Source organism: Amblyomma americanum, chromosome 5 (genome assembly GCF_052857255.1).
Source record: "Amblyomma americanum isolate KBUSLIRL-KWMA chromosome 5, ASM5285725v1, whole genome shotgun sequence".
NCBI classification, from domain to species: domain Eukaryota; kingdom Metazoa; phylum Arthropoda; class Arachnida; order Ixodida; family Ixodidae; genus Amblyomma; species Amblyomma americanum.
This window is the reverse complement of record NC_135501.1, coordinates 66,382,017-66,401,058: the sequence shown is the minus strand read 5'-3', so window position 1 is coordinate 66,401,058 and position 19,042 is coordinate 66,382,017. Positions and strand designations below refer to the sequence as shown.

The following is a 19,042-nucleotide window of genomic DNA, read 5'->3' as shown; positions in this document are numbered from 1 at the left end:
AACCTGCCCTACTTCCTTTCGTTATCTATTTTTGTCTGTGCCGTGATCGTGCTAGAAGTGGGAGCTCCTTTATAACTGTGGTAAATTTATTTCGTCCAGTTTGGACTAGAAAGGAGAGGCTTGGGTGCTGAGTTTCATGTTTATCTGTAAAAGAAGATCAGTGCTGCCCCTGGAGACGCCAGTTATGACAGCGGAGGCATATGGTGTTGTGCAGTGGTGTTGAGTGCAGCGAAAAGTGTTTTGTCGGACGCACTGTGCGAGGCGATTCAGAAAGACAAGGGGAGCTGCAGGGACTCAAATGTTCGGAGAACATTCTTCTGGAGGGTGAGCGAGTGTGACATTCCTTGTGTGCTACGAGGTACATTCCTTGAGTGACGACCAGAACGAAGGGACCCGCCGCCGTGACAGCGGCATCATCAATTACCCAGCCATGCTCTTTGAGTGACGACCAGAACAACCGGACCCGCCGCCGCCCCGGGGAAACAGGCTTTATCCTCCCCAATTTCCGGGCACATTCCAGGACAAGGGAGCTGTCAGCGGGCCAGAGCGCGCCGTACCACAGCCGACGCTATGCGCTACCGCGAAGACAACATTCTTTCCCTCCTTCCCCTTTCGACGTGGGCTATCGCCGGGAAGGCACCCACAGCTTCCCGCCGTGCCTCGCGAACAAAAGCGCATTCCCAGAAGGGCCGTGACGGACACCTGTCATGGCGGACAGGCAGTACTCGCCAAGAATGTGGAAAGACAGGCGCTAGTGAATTAGCTCCGAAGAGAGATCCTGTGTATACTCTCACTTGAGAGAGAGTGGTGGCGTTTTTGTTGTTTATTTAGTTTGTATTGTTAACAGACTCTGGGTTCGAGGCTAAGCCCAACCCAAGGGGGTTGTCCCCATCTCGCATGTTATTTTGGATTGGAGAATTGATGCTTTGGGCGGGCCACTGGAAATGACCGCCCTTAGTCCTTTGTTAATCAAGTGCTTAAAAGCGCATGTAAACGGATGCAGTCCAGTCTGAGCTGGGGCTCCATGCTTAGCATGTGATGCTACTTAGGCACTAACCTGCCCGGTCGATGAGTAAAGTAGTGCAAAGTTTGTTCTTTTGTAAATTCAGTTCTGCTTTTTCCAGTTTAACTCTCTGTATATGTATGTTGTAAAATTATGCTCTGCTGTCATCATCTACAAGCTCGCCTCCTGTTCATCTTCCAAGCCGAACGACACTAGAGGAAGGGTTTGTGAACCATCCTCGAAGAAACGGACGACTATTGAAATTCTACTGCATACACGCTGAGGACGACATCGTTCGCCAAGAGGGCCTTCAGTGCCGAAGCCCGACGGCGTGCAGCTTCTGCCAGCAACCGCTCGAGCCCAACTCCGGAGCCACTCCATCGCCCCCATGAAGTCGTCGGCACGTAAGCTCGGACGCCCCAGCCTCTGATGTATAATCTTAATCATGTGTAATTATTGAATATACCTGTTTGTTTAAACTGAGCCATACGGTGTCTCATTGCCTCTCCGTCCCGTGTGGACCTGCGCATTATGGGGGTCATCACAGTGGCTTGATGAATTTTTTACATATGAGGTGTACAAAAGCCTTCCTGAGTTCATCACTGCAGCTCTCACATTTCAATGCAGGCAAGCCTGTCATCACATTCACGCTTTGATGCAAGCATTGCTCCAGAGGTCTCAAGAGAGCTTTTCTATCTGCTAACATTATCTCCACGTATTTCTTGAGGCCATAAAGAACTTTGATGAGTTGTTGTGTCGGGTAGTGGAGGCCACCTCTGTCTTGGTGGGAAATCAACCCATCCATAGCAGCATTTCCTTTTGCTTTTCGAACTAGAGCCACACAGTTCTCACACGCAATTTTTTCGCTCACTACCCGAGATATGTATCCTCCAACAAGTGCAAGGGCTGCCATATTTGGTGTCGGCAAAAACGACATCGACGATAAGCAAACTTCTTTCAGTGTTTGTTGCGCCCGATTGGCGTTCACACAGACAGCTGTTGTGTTGCCCCTTCCTTCACTTTCAGTTACACTCTGTGCAGAGCAGAATGATGCGGAGCTGCTGACATTGCTTGTGTCGGATGATGCAACGATTCCAGTCTTTAGGATCTTCTCCAGTCCACAAACAACACTTCTGACATCCATGACATCGTTGCAGCCCGCACTCCGCCAGAGAAAACCAAACAGAGATTCTATGGGATCGCTTGAGAACTTCCTTGTCAGCACAAACATGAAGTTACATTCATTCAAAAGAAACTGAATGCATTGCACGTTGGAGACGGTGGTGAAAACTAGTGCATGATAAGTCTCCGTGGTCAGGAAGTTCTCTGGTGGGCTTGATTTCTTCAGGATTTCGATGTACTCAAGAAAGACGAGCTGTAGCCAGTGAAGTCGAGGATCTTCAGCATCCGAAAACTGCCTAGTGTCGGGGTTGTTTTGGTGAATATGCTGCTGGCAGTTGCTGACATCCATTAAAGTGAACCACCTGTACATGTTGGTCATAAACTCCACCGTAGGTCCCACACTTGAAAACTTGGCATCACAAGTGTGTCCTGCTTGGTCTTTCAAGAAACTCAGGCCAGCGGTGACAGGAGGTGAAAAAATTTGAATTGCGGCCCTTACTCCCATTTTCTCGATGTTTGATGGGTACACATGCTTTCTTGTGAGAAAGCGAACTGGCTTGACCGAGGAGCCTTGCTGCATTCTATAAAGGTCCTTTAGATAGACAGAGGATATTTCTTGCTGACCTCCCATTTGTTTTGACAGGAACTGGGAGCGAACATTCTTGATAATATGGCTCTGATCAAAGGCAAGAAACAGGCGTCTTGAAGGATCAGCTGGGTGGCGTATCTGGGTTTGAAGCTGACCTAGTGACATCAGCTCCATTGCAGCGACATTTACTTTATGATTGTCAGCTACTAGGCGCACAATTTGGAATCCAACCTCTTCTGTTTTTCTGATTACATGCTGCACTGTTTTTGCAAGCATTTCTCCGGAACACCCCTTTGTAAAAAAGTACCCTACCGGTATCTTGAAGCTAGCATGCAGTCCACACACCAAAAAGCACAAAAGAGAATTTGCAAGCTGACACGTCCCTGATGCTGGCAGAAGATGATTGAGGTCGGAACTCAGATCAATGTCTCCAAGAAATACATCGCGTTGTTTGTGGTATTCAAGTTTCTGTCGGATGCGCATCTCATCCACAACGAGACTGCAGAATTTTGACTGGGGTGTTGGGAGACACTCCACCTCAGCACACAGCCTTCTTTTGACAAGGTCACTAAATCCAACTTCCCCAGAGGAATTTCCCAGGTATTTAGGCATGGGAAAGAGAGCAGCTTTTCGGTTCTCATATGCTCGTAGGATTTTGCTGAGAGGTGGCGCAAAATAGTGCACTGCCTAATAGTCGTTTCTGACCATGTAGGCTTTTTGGCCTTGTAATTAATAACTTGATCCAAAATGATTTTGGCCTTCGTGCACGCAAGTTCCGAGTCTTTCACCACGTGAAGAAACTTGCTAACGTGGCAATGCTTCTTCAACTGTTGAAGCTCTTTCTTGTACGTATCAACCATTGAAAGCAGCCTCTCATTTTGAGCCTTCAATGCCTTTTCCTTCTCGCGCCATTTTTTGCGCTGCAAAAAAGCCGCTGAAGAAACACGTTCGTCGGTCTGCGTGCCAAATGACCTCATGGAACGTGCAGTGCGGACGAGATATGGCAGTCTCTCCGGACTAGCTGTATTGGGCCCCGCAGCAGAATTTTCATTGGCAAGGGACGTGCTGCATTGCTGCGTGAAGTCTTGAGAGGCGACACTGCCGGTGTTAGACGCGGAAATATCACAGTCAACAGTCAACGTTGTCTCCAGCACATTTTTCTGCGCTGAATGAACACGATTTTCAGACGTGCCGTTTGACGCCGATTTTGCTGGTGAAGACTCTCGTTTCCTTTTCGCAATGCTTCTCTCATTTCGCGGCTTCAACGGTGCCGGCCTGAGGTAAGAGGGGTATTGGGGAAACACGCTGGGCACAGTACCTGGCTTCAGCATGCGCCTCTTGGTATCTTCGCGAAAGTCTCCGTCAAGAAAATGAAGGCTGCAGACAGCTGAGTAATTCGATGTATCATTTGGCTGCCAGTTCTTCCTCGAAATTACTTTCAGCCATTGTTCCCTCAGCGTTAGGTCCGCAGGTATCTCGTGGAATGACACCCCAGGTTGCTTCTTTCTCTGGCTTGACGTGCAAAACGGCACGCAACAGTACCGCATGACTAGTTGATTAACGCTTCCTCTGCGGTTATAAAATCGAGCACTAAAGCGGCAAAACACATACAATAAAAGTAGCACGTGGGGCGCCGAGAAAAACAACGATCAAAACAGCAGTGCTCCTTCCGAACGGGCTACCGTGAAGACTGCGCGGGTGCGAGGGCGCCGGCCGGATAGTGTTAATGTTCCTGGATAGTGTTAATGTTCCTGTATATGCTCCCGGAGCATATAGCTCCCGGAGCATATACAGGAACACTAAATAGTGTCAGAACAGAGCGCCGCTCTGTGGCGGCGGCGCGCGTAAACCGGAGAGGGAGCCACCGGAGAGCCACCGTACCAAGGCGCCGACGACAGATTGCGCGGGAAATTCCTCACCGCCCTCTCCCAGCAACTCAAGTGCAGCAAACGCTTGAAGCTAGCGAAAAAGAAAGTTACGCTTACAAAGTTGTTAACTACTGCAGCCATAACATATATTACAGATAATAACTTAATCTGTTTCAGAACAATGCGCTAAACTTGTGTCACGACCTGTGTGCATACTATGGTCTCAATCAGCATGCAATTTTTTCAACAAGACTGCAGCGCCACACTATTATTTGTCAAAAGATGAGCGTGTTGACAGTTCCTACTGTTGGCGACGTTGGCTCACGCTTGGGTTTGAGCACAGTTTTTTCTTGCGCCGTTGATGTATACGCAGTATACGTAAAAATCGCAGTGCATAGGTGTGTGACCTCGCAATGGTTTTTTACGTGCATGTAAAGTTTGTGCTAGACAACGTTAAGAAAGTGACGTCGTCGGTGCTGATAAAAGAATTCCACCCGAAGAGCGTGGAAGATTTTACGGCTAAACATATTTACCACGTGTATTGGGAGGGAGACGAAAAAACAAAGGGCGGGTACTACGATGCAGAGATCCTTCAGATGACAGGTAAGAACGCCTATATTATTGTCTGAGTACTTCTGCAATTTGTACCTTGCGGTAGCTGTAGCTACCCGTGTTTTGCCAGTGCCTTTAATGTAGTACACGTAGAGCGGTGATAAGTTTTAACTCCGTATTTAGGTACTTCGTTCATTCAGTCACTGTGTATGTACCGCCGTCAGCACGCTTCACACGAACGCTTGAGCGCGTGTCTTCCACTCACCTTAGCGCCGCTGGCCGTCGGCCGCTGCGTCTGGGTGGAATTATTAGGGTGGAAGCAGGGCACGATCTGTCTCGGCACCGTGCAGCGTGGTCTCTGACTCGGCGACCGGCGCTCAGGGGCTACAATATCTGTGCAGGATGTGCCATCGAGCGTTCGTGTTAAGCGTGCTGACAGCGGTACAGCAGTTGAATTTGCTTGCCAGGGCTACGAATGTGTTCCTGAGCTTTTCTGGCTTTTTTTAACGCGCACGCTGTTCTGCAGTTTTGCCGTTCAACTGCGATACAGATTTGCGAATCCCGTCCTATTTGCAACATGTTACATGTTGATGCATGTAACGAAATTAATTTGGCAGTGTCCGGTAGCTGGTAGTATCGCCCGGCGGAAATTCTCCCGGCACTTCATCAGCTAGGCCCCGTTGAATACTATTTTTTTTTCACTGGCGCTCCTCCAGGCACCGTTCAGTTGCAGTAATAAACTTTATTTTATGTACAAGTGGTGAGCGGCTGGGCCTCCCAGGGTGAACCTGTTGCGTTTGGGGAGGGGGCTGGGCTGCGGACCACTTCATAGCTTTAGACGTATGTGAAAGTCATGAGTACCCGGACGCCCCGAATGGAGCCCCGAGTACCGCGTTCTGGCTGTGTTTCACTTGAAACTAGTTCGGAAGCATGAAATATATAGTTCACTGCTCTTGGTTTCAGCTTAGTTAATGACCACGTCCTAGAGCGAGGGCAGTATAGCTACGTGTATCGAATATTAAACGGCATAGGCCTCCATAGCCAAGAAAGCCGCCAAATGTGAGAGAGGCTCTCGCGCCACACTAGGTTAGCAAGCGTAGAGTCTGCATTATTCTTTTTGAAAACTTGGCATGGAGGCGAAATTCAAGAGGCCCTTGTACTGTGCGATGTCACTATATGTTTAAGAACCCCAGGTGGTCGAAATTTCTGTAGCCCTTCACTACAGCGTCAATCATAGCCTGAGTCACCTTGGGATGTTAACCCCCGTAAACGATAAACCGAATACTTGGGGCTGCACTTTCACATAGCATAGCTTGTTACTGCTGCTGAACATTGTCATGAAAATGATTGCACTGTAAAAAAAAAAGGACAGATTGCTCAATTGAGCAGCCAGTCTCAGGCGAGTGTTGGGGGAATTCTGGCTGACGTCAGAATAGGCACTGTCAATTAAATAATTTAGAAGCTGCTTCAAAAGGCTTGGTGCATGAAATCTAATGATGTATCCTCTTGCATTTTGTCCTTGCAATCAACATACAGATAATTGCACAAACGCACTCCTAAAAGACATTTCTTTTGTTCCCAGATTCCAAAGAGGAAAATGGACAAGTATATTTCATACCCAAAACATCGTGGGGTGAAACGTCTGACAGGCCTGGCACGGGATAAAGCATGTATGCGCATTTGAAAACTGAACCTTGTAGTGAAATGAGATGTTTAATAGGTTTGCAGTGACGTTGTGTCACATGCTGGCATTGCTAAAGTTAACATCCAAAGTAATTTAATTTTTTTGTAATGACAAAGACAACATGGGTGAATCTGTGTTTTGAGGTTGTGTTGATAACTGCTGCAGGTTCGAGACGTCAAAAGGTGGCGGATGCTGGCAAGACGGGCCACAACAGATGAGCTGCTGGACAGTGCAACAGAGAGTGGAGAGGAAGAAATAACAAAACTGAGGAAAGAAAATGAGGAGCTGCACCAGCTTAACATGAAACTGCAGCACCAGTTGTTGCGCTTCCTATCAGCTGATGGTATGCTCCTTATGAGTTTTTTTCTATATTTCCTCCAGTGCAAGCTTATTGATATGTTTTCAGGTCACATAACCTGGGAAAAATTTTTCGTGGTTTAAGAAGTGCGTGTGTTGGGGTGGGAGGGAGGAATAGCTTGCTGTGCGTATTGGAATCTAGACCAAAGAGCAGCTTGCTCTCACTTTGAAGGACTGAACCTGGCAGCGACTGCCAGCGAATCCTTCTGTGTTATTCTTTTACTCTGTTCCCTTGTTGTAAAACACCATACCAATAATTGTTGCACCCGCTGCGGTGGCTCAGTGGTAAGGATACTCGGCTGCTAAGCCAAAAGACCTGTGTTCTGTGTTCGAAAGACCCTGCATCGGTGGCGGTGTTTTGATGAATGCAAAACACAAAAAAAGCCCATGTACTGTGCGATGTCAGTGCATGTTAAAAACCCCAGGTGGTCAAAGTTAATCCGAAGCCCTCCACTGTGGTGTCCCTCGTAACCCATGTGTCGCTTCGGGACATGGGTTAATTGCAAATTGTGGCTACCCCACAAATCACAATTTCTGGTTCACAAAGTCAACACGCTGGTGGTCCACTCAGTCGTGTTGGCTTGTTCAAGGATACCAGGCTTTCCAGTAATGTAAGATCTTCAAATTCAATCATTTTGGTGTTGAAAAAGAAATAATTAGTTCATGACAAAGGGATCTAAACATGCAGTGTGTGCTGGGACATGAACTGATAGATTTTTTGGCAGAGCAGTAAGCCATTTCACGAAAAATCCCCAGCTGTGGGAAGGAATAACGGGAGATAAAAATCTAGTTGAGCTTAGTTTGGAGGCTTTTTTCGCACAGGTGCATAGCTGATTATATTTGAATTAGTGTGGAACTACCACAAAACTGCTAGTCGCAACTTCAGTCGGCCATGAATGAACAGTCGAACTGTCAATTAGCACATACATGCGCATGTTTGAGAGCTGTTTATGGAGTGGCAGCCGTTTACGATTGGAACGGGTACACAATACTATAAATGTGCCGGACATGTGCATCGCAGCCCACTCCTAACGAAAACTTCCCCTTTGTGGCTTCAGCATTTCTCTCTTAAGCACTGACATAACCAAATTGCAATGCATTCTTGCAAAGAGCAGCAAACACAGAAGAGGACGCTGAGCAGGCTGTGCCACCCTGCTCTACGCCACTGAGGAGCGGACTGGGGGATTTTATGCTCGTCGGCCGGAAGCACCAGCCCGTGTCTTCTGGTGTTACCAGACGCGGCCTGGTGGGTTTCTCAATCCCAAGAACACCAGCCCAGAAACACCAGAAGCGTGTCTGAATTTCCACCCTGGTGTTAACACCAAATACGGCCTGGTGGAATTTTCGGTTGGGGGGCCCCAGCTGGCGCGGTCGCGCGCGGCCGCAGCCACCACCTGACTCCCGCTCCTCCCGCTAGGGGCGCTTCGCTATGATTGACGTCACGGCATAATGTGATAAAGATGAAGTGTGGCAAGTGCGCTGCACGCACTCTCGCGCATAGGGAGGGAGAAGACGACGAAGTAGGAGAATAGAGATCGGCTCGACCGTATGCTACGTGTACTGTTTCATTGCTAATTATCATTACTACGATACAACATATTTTGGCGACGAGGATGCTGTTTTGATTCGGGACCTTCACGTGGCCTGCTCACCATCCGTCATGAGCTTTTCTGGGCTTCAGCCACAACCACCCTTTCTGCCGACTCCTGGTCGTCCTGCCCTTCCATGGGAGCAATGGGAGCTGGCGTTCCGGAATTACATGCTGGCCTCTGGTGCCTCTACTCTGGGCGCGGACAGGCGGAAGGCCATCCTGCTGAATTGCCTCGGACTGGAAGGTCAGCGCATTTTTTATACACTGGCGCCGCCGTCGTCCACTCCAGCGCCTACAGCTGCGGCTTCGCACTCCGGTGACGAGGCGCCCCGCCTTGATGAATTTGATGCGGCGATATCCATCCTGTCGGAGCATTACAAATCGTCCGTGAATGTAATCGCCGCACGTCATCGCTTTCGCCATCGACTTCAGGCTCCAGGAGAGACAACCGATGAGTACGTCGCTGTCCTTCGCAGCCTTGTCGGCGACTGCGGGTTTGGGACCATGGCGGACGATATGATCAGGGACCAGCTGGTGGAGAAGACCTCGAGTTGCCATCTGCGTGAGCGCCTACTCATGGAAGGCTCCTCCTTGACTGTCGCGCGCCATGCTCCTTGCTCGACAGTGTGAGCAAGCTTCCCGGGAAGCCAGGGAATTGGCTGAGGAGGACGCTCCAGTACATCGTGTGAGATGCGAGCACGGATCGAGACAAACACCACCTCAGGCCCATTGCTGCAAGTGCCAAAGTCAACCATCACAACCTGCTGCTGCAATACCAGAGCGCATGTGCTACCGCTGCGGTTCTACAACTCACCTAGCGAACAACCCTGCATGCCGAGCCCGCAACCGCAAGTGTCGTCGGTGCGGCAAGGTGGGCCATTTCGACTCTCTCTGCAAGTCGTCCAACCGTCCTGTTCAAGTTCAGCAAGTTGCAGATACTGCTGACACATCGTCGATGCCGGATGGCTCCAGCAGTGCGTCTTTTCTCAATGTTGAAAGTCAAAAAAACGGAATTTTTGCCTCACTCCTGATTGAAGGCAAGTTCATCCGCTTCCTGATTGACACCGGCTCATCTGTGTCAATTATTTCCGAAGATCTATACCACCGATTCTTCGCTAAATGTTTCCCGCTTAAATCAACTGCAGTTCAACTATTGGACTATTCTAAGTCTCGGATTATAGTCCAAGGGTGTTTTGTTGCCACAGCAAAGTTCCACGACCGTACCGCCTGCATCCTGTTGTACGTTGTCTCGGGAGGCACAACGCTGCTGGGCCTGGATTCCATTCCAAATGAAGATCAAAGGTGCATCGTTGGAATGTCTTTCCATGACACCTGATACGCCTCTGTTACCTCCTGAGCTACGTCCACACTTCGAACATCTCTTCTCCAAGGAACTCGGAGTTGCTTGTGGCTACGTGCACAAAGTCAGATTGCAGGATTCCGTTTCTCCTGTTGCTTGCAAGCTCCGACGGCTGCCGTTTGCCATTCGTCAGCAGGTGTCCGAGGAACTCCAGAAGCTTGAAGCTCAAGACATCATTGAACGGGTCGACGCTTCCAAGTGGATTTCACCCATAGTCGTGGCTCGGAAAAAAGATGGCTCCATCCGAATGTGCGTCGATTTGCGTGGGCCGAACAAGGCTATTGTGGTCGACAGTTTTCCTTTGCCTCAAACAGAAGAACTTCTACATAGCTTGGCCGGGTCACAGCGTTTTTCGAAGTTGGACCTTGCCTCGGCTTATCATCAAGTACCACTTAGCCCTGAGAGTCTGGAATTGACCACATTCATTACCCATGATGGCCTCTTCCGCTTCAAACGAGTGTGTTTCGGCCTTGCTTCGGCTTTTCAGAAGATGATGCACTTAATTTTAAAAGGGTGCAAAGGTGTCCTCTTCTACATCGACGACATCATAGTCCATGGCACCTCCCGACAGGAGCACCTGACCAACCTTCGTGCTGTTCTCGAGCGCCTGTCCCAAGCTGGACTCAAGCTCAACCACAAATGTGTCTTCGATGTTCCGAAGCTCACTTTCTTGGGGCATGCTGTCAGCGGTGAAGGCCTGTTTCCGCTTTCTTCTGCCATCGAGGCGATTACGAAGGCTCCGACTCCATCAAACATCAGCGAGCTTCGCTCCCTCCTTGGACTTGCGGGTTCCTACTCCAAGTTTATCCCGCATTACTCCGACGTCGTTGAGCCTATGCGCGCCCTACTTCGAGGCAGCGACTCCGCCTTCACTTGGACTGCTGCTGCGGATTCAAGCTTCAAACTACTGAAGTCCATGTTGACGTCATGTGACGTGTTGCATTTTTTTGACCCTGCCCTTCCCGTGGTCGTAACGACTGACGCTTCCGGATATGGCCTTGGGGCAGTGCTTCAGCAAGACAACGGCCATTCCCTGCAAACTGTTGCGTTTGCCTCCCGTACCTTGACACCCCAAGAAAGAGTACTCTGTTGGTGAACGTGAGGCCCTAGCTTGCGTTTGGGCGTGCGAACGGTGGCACGTGTATTTGTGGGGCCGGCCTTTTGTTCTACGCACCAACCACAGTGCACTTGTCATTTTGCTGTCGACGAAAGGAACGGGCCATCGGCCGTTGCGAATTTCACGTTGGTCGGCTCGCCTGTTGTGCTACAACTACACTGTAGAGTACCGCAAAGGCAATTACAACTCTGTTGCGGATGCTCTGTCTCGCCTTCCCTTACCGACCACATCGTGCAGTGAGCCCAGTGAGTTCGACGCCAGTGACGACGACTTCGTCTGCCTGCTATCGCCAGCCGTGACTCTACAAGAGCTTCAAGAGGCAACCATCAGCGACGCGGCAGTTGCTCAAGCCATTCAGTTTACATCGGCGACATGGCCGGACAAGAAATTTATACCGGAGAACCTTAGGCCATACTATCTCCTGCGCTCGGAGCTCTCCGTCGTGCAAGGCGTCTTGTACCGAGGTGACAGGCTCGTCGTTCCCGAAAGTTTGCGACGACGCCTCATGGACATCGCGCACGAGTCACACCCCGGGATCAGCCGCACGAAAAGTCGACTGCGAGAGCTCTACTGGTGGCCGCGAATGGACGAGCACGTCGAAGAAATGGTACGGACATGCGTCGTGTGCCAGTCCTGTGACAAATCGGCTCGTCCAGTGGCAGCTGCTCTGCAACCTGTCGCCTTCCCAGAGAAACTTTGGGATAAGGTTGCCATTGATATTGTGGGGCCTTTCGACCAAGCTCCCAGTGGCTGCCGCTTCGCGATTACTCTCATGGATTAGCACAGTAAGTGGCCAGAAGTTGTCTTCGCTGATGCCATCACAACTCAAACCGTTCAAGAATTCCTGCTTGGCCTCTTCGCTCGTGAAGGTTACCCTCAAGAGATTATCTCTGACCACGGACCTCAATTTTCGTCGATGGCCATGCAAACTTTCCTCCGCGAACGGGGGATACGCCATTGCTACTCTTCAGTGTACCATCCCCAAGCTAATGGACTTGTTGAACGATTCAATCGAGTGCTTAAGTCCTACATTCAGCTAGCTCTGTGCCAGCGACGCGACCTACGTACAGCGATTGTGGACTACCTCGGTGTCTACCGCTGTACGCCTCATGCCACGACAGGAATTGCACCAGCTGTCCTACTTCATGGCCGGTTGCCCCGCACAAGACTTAACGTCGTAGGACTGCCGGATCAGTCCTTCTCAATGGATCCGACAAAAGCGCTTAAGCTTTTGCGGCAGAGGCTTGACGAGAAACAAGCGCAATACAAGCTTTATGCGGACCAGCGGAGTAGCGCCCAGTGTCGTGACTTTCAGATTGGCCAGTACGTGCGTGTCCGCAAACCAAATGTGCGAGGCAAACTGTCAGCTCGGTTTTCGGAGCCTCGGAAGGTTGTGGAGCAGCGTGGACCTGCATCTTATCTGCTGGATGATGGGCGAGTGTGGCACTCGTCCAAGTTTTCTGCGGTTCGCCCAGAAGTAGTTCAGCAGCAACTGTCCTCCTCAGCTCCAGCGGCCCTTTTCGCTGATATTTCGCCGCCTATCGACGGCAACCGAATGCCGCCGCCCAGTCCACAGTCCGGAACCGTGGTCCAGGGTCCTTCTTCGGACGCGCCTTCAATCCATATGATGCCAGCCGTTCCGCCCGCTCCGGAATCGGCAGCCGCTCCTCAACCCTCGTGTAGTAAATCCACAGCGGCAACTGCGGCTTCACCTCCTGCGCCGCCTCGCCGAAGTACTCGCAAAAAGAAGCGGCCCGCATGGTTCAAAGACTATGGCATCCACTAGACATTTTATTTTTTTTAAGTGCGGCGGAAATGTGATAAAGATGAAGTGTGGCAAGTGCGCTGCACGCACTCGCGCGCATGGGGGGGGAGAAGACGACGAAGTAGGAGAATAGAGGTCGGCTCGACCGTATGCTACGTGTACTGTTTCATTGCTAATTATCATTACTACGATACAACACATATGTATAAAAGAGCTGCGCTCCTTCGCCGGGACAGTCTTGTACCCCTGTCACACGGGCATTTCTAGGGCCCTCGAACCGATAGTCTATCGACTCAAAGGCGATCGAGCGCTGCAACATGGGCAGTTTCAATGGCGATCGAGTCAACGGAGCAGCACGGAACTCCATCGAGATATGCAACGCATTCTTGGCTTAACCAAGCTAAGCCTGGCCATTTTTTGTTCCGTGTCCCAATAGCCGCTTCACAGGACTGAAATACGCATGTTAGTCTTCAATTGCACTAAAAGGTCTAGTTTAAAATGCAGGACTGCCTGCCGTATTGAACAATGTTGGTGTCGGTTTTCGGCTTTTCTTTTTTGTGTCCTCGTTTTGCAGGCAGTGCAAGAGTCCAGCAGCCAGGGGAAGAACATTCCAGAGGAACTGCAGCCAGCTATGTTGAACCATAGCTTGATGCTCCTATCCAGTAAAACAATGTATTGAGAGACGTGCCTTTGTATCGTGCACCAAAAATTTCCCCTTGCTGGATAGATCACTATTGACATCACCTTTGTATCAGGCCTGTGGCGAGTGCACATCACTTTTTAAGCCAAAGTGGTTCATTTTTTTATTTTTCTACTGCTCATTCTTATTTGTAAGCTTTGAATCCTGTTTTGTTCATTTATCTCCAATTGAAGGCTAGTTTTCGTATTCTACGCTATAGTCTTTTTATTTCAGTGACGTGTCATGCAAAATAATTTTCTTCATTCTTTTTTTTTTTTCGGAGGGGGGGGGGCTGTCTGATGGCTCATTAGCCATTGTGTGCTTTTGTAAGAGCTGCTCGCAAGTCACGTATTAGCCCCAGCAGGTTCACAAAATGTCCTGCCTTTCTTAGTTGGTATTATGCCTCTTCTTCTAGCTATCATTGTATTCATTTCATATCTGCTTTTTGTCTGTTATTTTGCAATTTGTGCTTGGAAATTTCAGATAAAAAGATTGTATAGAAGTAGGCCAGGAGTTATTTTTGTACTGCAGTTGGTGATTCACCTTGAAATTATAAGTGAAGCATATTCATTTCCTTCAAACCTTATGTTTGGTTATGCATGTGTTTCTCGCTTCCCAGATTGAAAATAATCTATTGAATTTGCTTTGGCTGGTAGCAATATATGGATATTGCCATAATTTTTATGTTTAGTGATACCTTCAATGGGTCAGTCAAGGACGTCTATTCCCGGCCTGCTTACTGTGTTGCCACATATCACGACAGCGACCATTAGGCCACAGCAACAATCGAAGTCATGGGGCATCGTAAGTCAAAATCTTTCTGTGACAAGCCATAATGTCACATTGTAAGCTGGCAGTTGGTCAGTGGCATGGTAAAAACCTCAATGTGTGACGCGCTGCAATGTGTGACGCCCTGAGGCCACATATGTGGCCAGAAAGCACGACCAGTTTCTAATCTTCTTATCCACTGCCTGCTTTGTAATCTGGTCATACTTTTTGGTCAATCAAGCTAATCTGTGGTTACAGAGATCCAAATTAAGGCCCACGAATGCATGTCCTTGGTCTGACATTCTTTGGATTAGGTTGCTACCTTGATGTCCTCAGTTACATATACCAAGTTGGATGGGCTGCATTTTAAAGCTTAATGCAGATAGGTGTTATTTTGCCTTTATGTGAGAATTCGACGGCTTATGTTCGTGTCGCGAATGATATACTGATTGCAAATCATCGTGGTGACTGAAGGGACTCGGAAAAAGCTACCGGCTCATTAATGCACTCGATTAAATTAGCAGTGGAGATGGGACAAAATGCGCGTTTCTTGCTTCCGCGGAATCCTCTTCTTCGGACACCCATAGACGTCGCCAGCCTGCCTCGCCCTCAAGCATCCTTGATCGTGGCAGTAAATCATTCCTCCTCTTCGCTGTCAGACTCGCTCACGACTCGGATCATAACCTGAATGTGAGTTAGGACTCACTCGCAACTCGGATCATGATTTGAATATGAGTCCGGATCCGACTTGCTCACCTCTCAGGTCATCATCTGAATACGAACCTGTGTGAGTCTGCTGATCTAGGACTGCATTATACGTATCCAATACACAAAGCATATGAACAATGCTGTTGTAGCCTTGGAGACTTCTTACGTTACTGCGCTCTGTATCAAATCGCAGGCATGAGGAGCAGTATTATGACAGAGTACAGGCTTGAGAAAGACGCTTTGAATGCAACCTATTGCTGCGAACGTGTGCAGAACCTTAGCTTCATTTATATGCATGTGCAGAGAGGGCTGCATGAGAATCCATTTGTATGCACCAAGAGAACTGTCGAGACCAACTGGGCTAAAAATACTACAAGTGACATTGCAGTTTAGCTGGCACAAAGCATCAGTTTCAAAAACTTGTTCTCATATTTTACTCCCCAATGCCATTTGTACTTTTCTCCTGTCTGCATCCGTTCTTATTTTATCCCTGCAGAACAAAGATGACAAAATGTGTATTATGGCGTGGATTTTATGCATTGTCGCTTCTTTGTGCATTGCTATATGCACAGAAGCACACGGGCCTTGCTGCTTGTGGCACTTGTGTTTGTTTTAGTGACTCTCATTTGTTCTCCATTATTTTGCAGGCCATTGATAAGCCAATGTGCACAAGGTTCCAGGGAAAGAAACCTTCATTACAAAGCCTGCCACAATTTGATGACTACACTGCTTGATGCTTATAACCTGGAAAATTGAATGTGCCTAGATCTCAGTGCATTGCATCTATGTGCAAAGCGAGATGGAAGTGTTTTTGATGATTTTGCTTGAACTGCAGCGATTTAAATAATAAGGACAATGGGGACTGCCCTCAAAAGAAATTTTTTTAGTGAACTTGTTTCAAAAATAATATAATTCTTTACACAGGAATGGCATTAGGCTTTATATGGTGAGGAGAGGAAGGAATAACTGGAATAAAAAATAGGCTGCAGAGTGGTTTCTTCAGCTGGTACTGACGATGAGGGGGCACCAAGCTCTTTCTTCTTCTTATTTCAAGAGATGTGGAGCAGAAATCACTGGCATGCATTGGTTAAACAGTTTAAATTAAGCTCTCAATGGGATTCCGACATCAGTCAGGTACTAACAGAATGCCTGACCACAGAGAGAAATCAAGTGAAGCCTGCACTGTGTGTACTCGTCGCAAGTCACTTCAGGTAACTTTGTGACACGGAGAATTGAAAAAAAAAAAGCATCTGGTGTGCACCTTTAATTAAGGAGGCCCATTGGTTCCAAAATATTATGCTCGATCAAAAATACAAATGGCAATGAATGATGCCTTTATTTTTCGTGCAAAATAGGGCAAAACGGACTCCATCCTGTTATTGAAAGATCAAAGCAAGATCACCTCTGAGGTGATGGTGTGAAAAACTTCATGTGTGACATTGCATGAAAGCAGGAAATGCAATTATGCTGGTACTTGTGTGATCGTTCTGTTATGTGCAGAAATTACTTTTTTGTCATTTATACAATATTCTTTCATTTTTCAGTCAAAGCAGAAATATCAAGTATGAAAATTGCACTCAATGGAACTTTTAGCCTTTCATGCCTCTCTGTGTTTACACATTAGTCTTTGTCCTTATTATTGTGCTGTGTGACCTCGAATCTGCGAATGCTTGCTTATGTACTTCAGTGTATCTTTACCACTTTGCCCTCCTGCTTTGTCTCCTGTTTGGGGCTTTGTGAAGACTGCAGCTCTGTAAAACCTGTGCTATAATGTGGTGAATTCTATGTGGTACTGTATTTGCCATTGTTCACTGGTTTGTGGCTGTCCTTTTGGCTTTGTTGAAGAGTACACTATGATTACTTGTGGCTGGTCACAAGTGACTGACCTCATTTTGTCATGCACGTAGCATTACAGACTGTCCAAACTATGTTGCTGTCTGTATTTTGCCTGCATTTGACATCTTTCATTGCATTATGAGGCTTTTTTTAAGAGCAGCGGACATTTGGCTGTAGGGGTACTGTACCGTGACATATTTTTTTCTTAGTGTTCTCACAATACTGAATGTTGCTCCGCATATCTGGACTTCATCGTGTATGGATTTCATTTCATGATGGTGATATGGGCTTTAATATGTCTTTGGTCTGGAAATTGTTTTATTATCATGCAAAGCCATTTGAAAAATTAATCTGTATTTTTGTTAAGCTGTGTGCTCTGTTGATGCTATACACTGTTCGACAATGCAGTGCCAGTTTTACCAGATTTACTGACCCGCAGTGTTCATTTTTTAGTTTTGCCTGACTGGTTCTTCTGCATCACAAAATGCCCGTAATACGAATGTAGTGCTGCTATGATTTTTCCTCAGGATAGTGCAAAAACTGATGACAAGTTGCCCCTTTACTCGCTATTTCTCACCACATTCACTCTCCTTGCAACAGTGGCCTAGTCAATGAGCAAGCATCTCACATGTTGGGTGTGCAGGGTTGGATTCCCTGTGCCACTGGGTACCCACCAGGGGTATAATACGCAAGCTTTTGCCCTGGCTTTGGTGGATGGAATGCCTGGAAATGGGTCTTAGACCCCCACCCCCTGCGTTGATGAAAGTGCCTTGTGCATCATAAAAATTCATTGTCATCGCCAGCTATCACTCGTGTCTGTCCTATGAGCTCACCTCATCAGCGTGTTCCCAGAGATGGATTTCTTCTGTGTGATCCACGGTGTTAGAAAAGCTGGTTAACTCTAATCTTTTTCAGTGAAGCGCATTGAGGGACTGAGCAACATTGAGTAGTGCACTGAGAAACTGGGTCATGATGGTTTTTTTTTTTACAACGCAATTTCTCGTCCCAAATTTGGAGATGAGGGTGTTGTTAAGTAAATATGGTATGCTCTAACAGCACTTCAGATAGAGTAGTGTATAGTATGAGATTTTGAGATGTGCTTCTACTCAATTGCACTCTTGGAGACGGTTTAGGTGGAATATCATGTTGGGCATATTGGCAACATTTGTGGGCAGCTGTAACCTGGGCATTTTACCAGTAGCCCTGCTGCGCATTTTTTTTACTCTGCGCAGTACAACGGCTATAAAATGTTTAATAAAAAAAATGGCTTTATCAAAGTTTTCAGTCATTAAGCATAACTGACACTCCTTAGTTCTTAAGCCTGTGTAGGTAGACTTGTACTGTCCTTCCCATGAAGCAAGAAATTGTGCACGTTCATCATCAGTGCAATGGCTGTTGACTCAGTTCCAATAAGTCAATTTGTAGGCAGTTGGCAGTGAACTTAACAGCAGTAATCACCTGCATGCTAAATTTAAACTCGAGAATGTTTGCTTTTGAACTCTTCTTTTCAGGCAGCCCTACTCAGTTTATACAATCTTCGAAAGCTGTTTTACGTGATTGTATTCCATTAGCTCAGTGTGATGTACATAACACCACATGAGCTGTTGCACGTGTAGTCTTTTGTCTCAGTAGATGTAATCTGGTTTTCACATGCAGGTTTAAGCTCCAGGGATCAGAAACATCGTGTACCTTGTGGACAAACCTCACCAGGTTAGAATCTACTCTTTTTCTCCATATATGCTTTCCTTAAGATTGTCTTTCAAAGAGCAGGTTAAAGATATCGAAGCCTGTTTTCTAAACTGTGGTGAAAGGCAGTATTTGCCTTTCATATTCTGGTATGCTTTCTGTGATGTGAACTACTGATCAAACTGTCACCCTTGCGAGTTCAGTTCATTCATGCAAGAGATTGTACAAGGGGCCAAGGCCTTGTCCGACTTTTAGCCTTTAACCTTTTACTCCTATTAGACAGTCTAAGGAGCAAATAAAACAAAAGCATGGCATTTTATGCATGGGTCTAAGCATAGCTGACTGCCACTTGTTTAG

General features: G+C 47.6%; 1 long non-coding RNA gene across 1 annotated transcript; it reads left to right on the top strand.

Annotated features, from left to right (window-relative positions):
* Nucleotides 1–6,716: 6,716 nt before the first annotated feature.
* LOC144132517 (uncharacterized) lies at nt 6,717–18,788 on the top strand. The gene is made up of 3 exons (XR_013314840.1): nt 6,717–6,804; nt 6,984–7,161; nt 15,811–18,788. It is a non-coding gene; the product is annotated as an uncharacterized LOC144132517 (long non-coding RNA).
* The last annotated feature ends 254 nt before the right edge of the window (nt 18,789–19,042 follow it).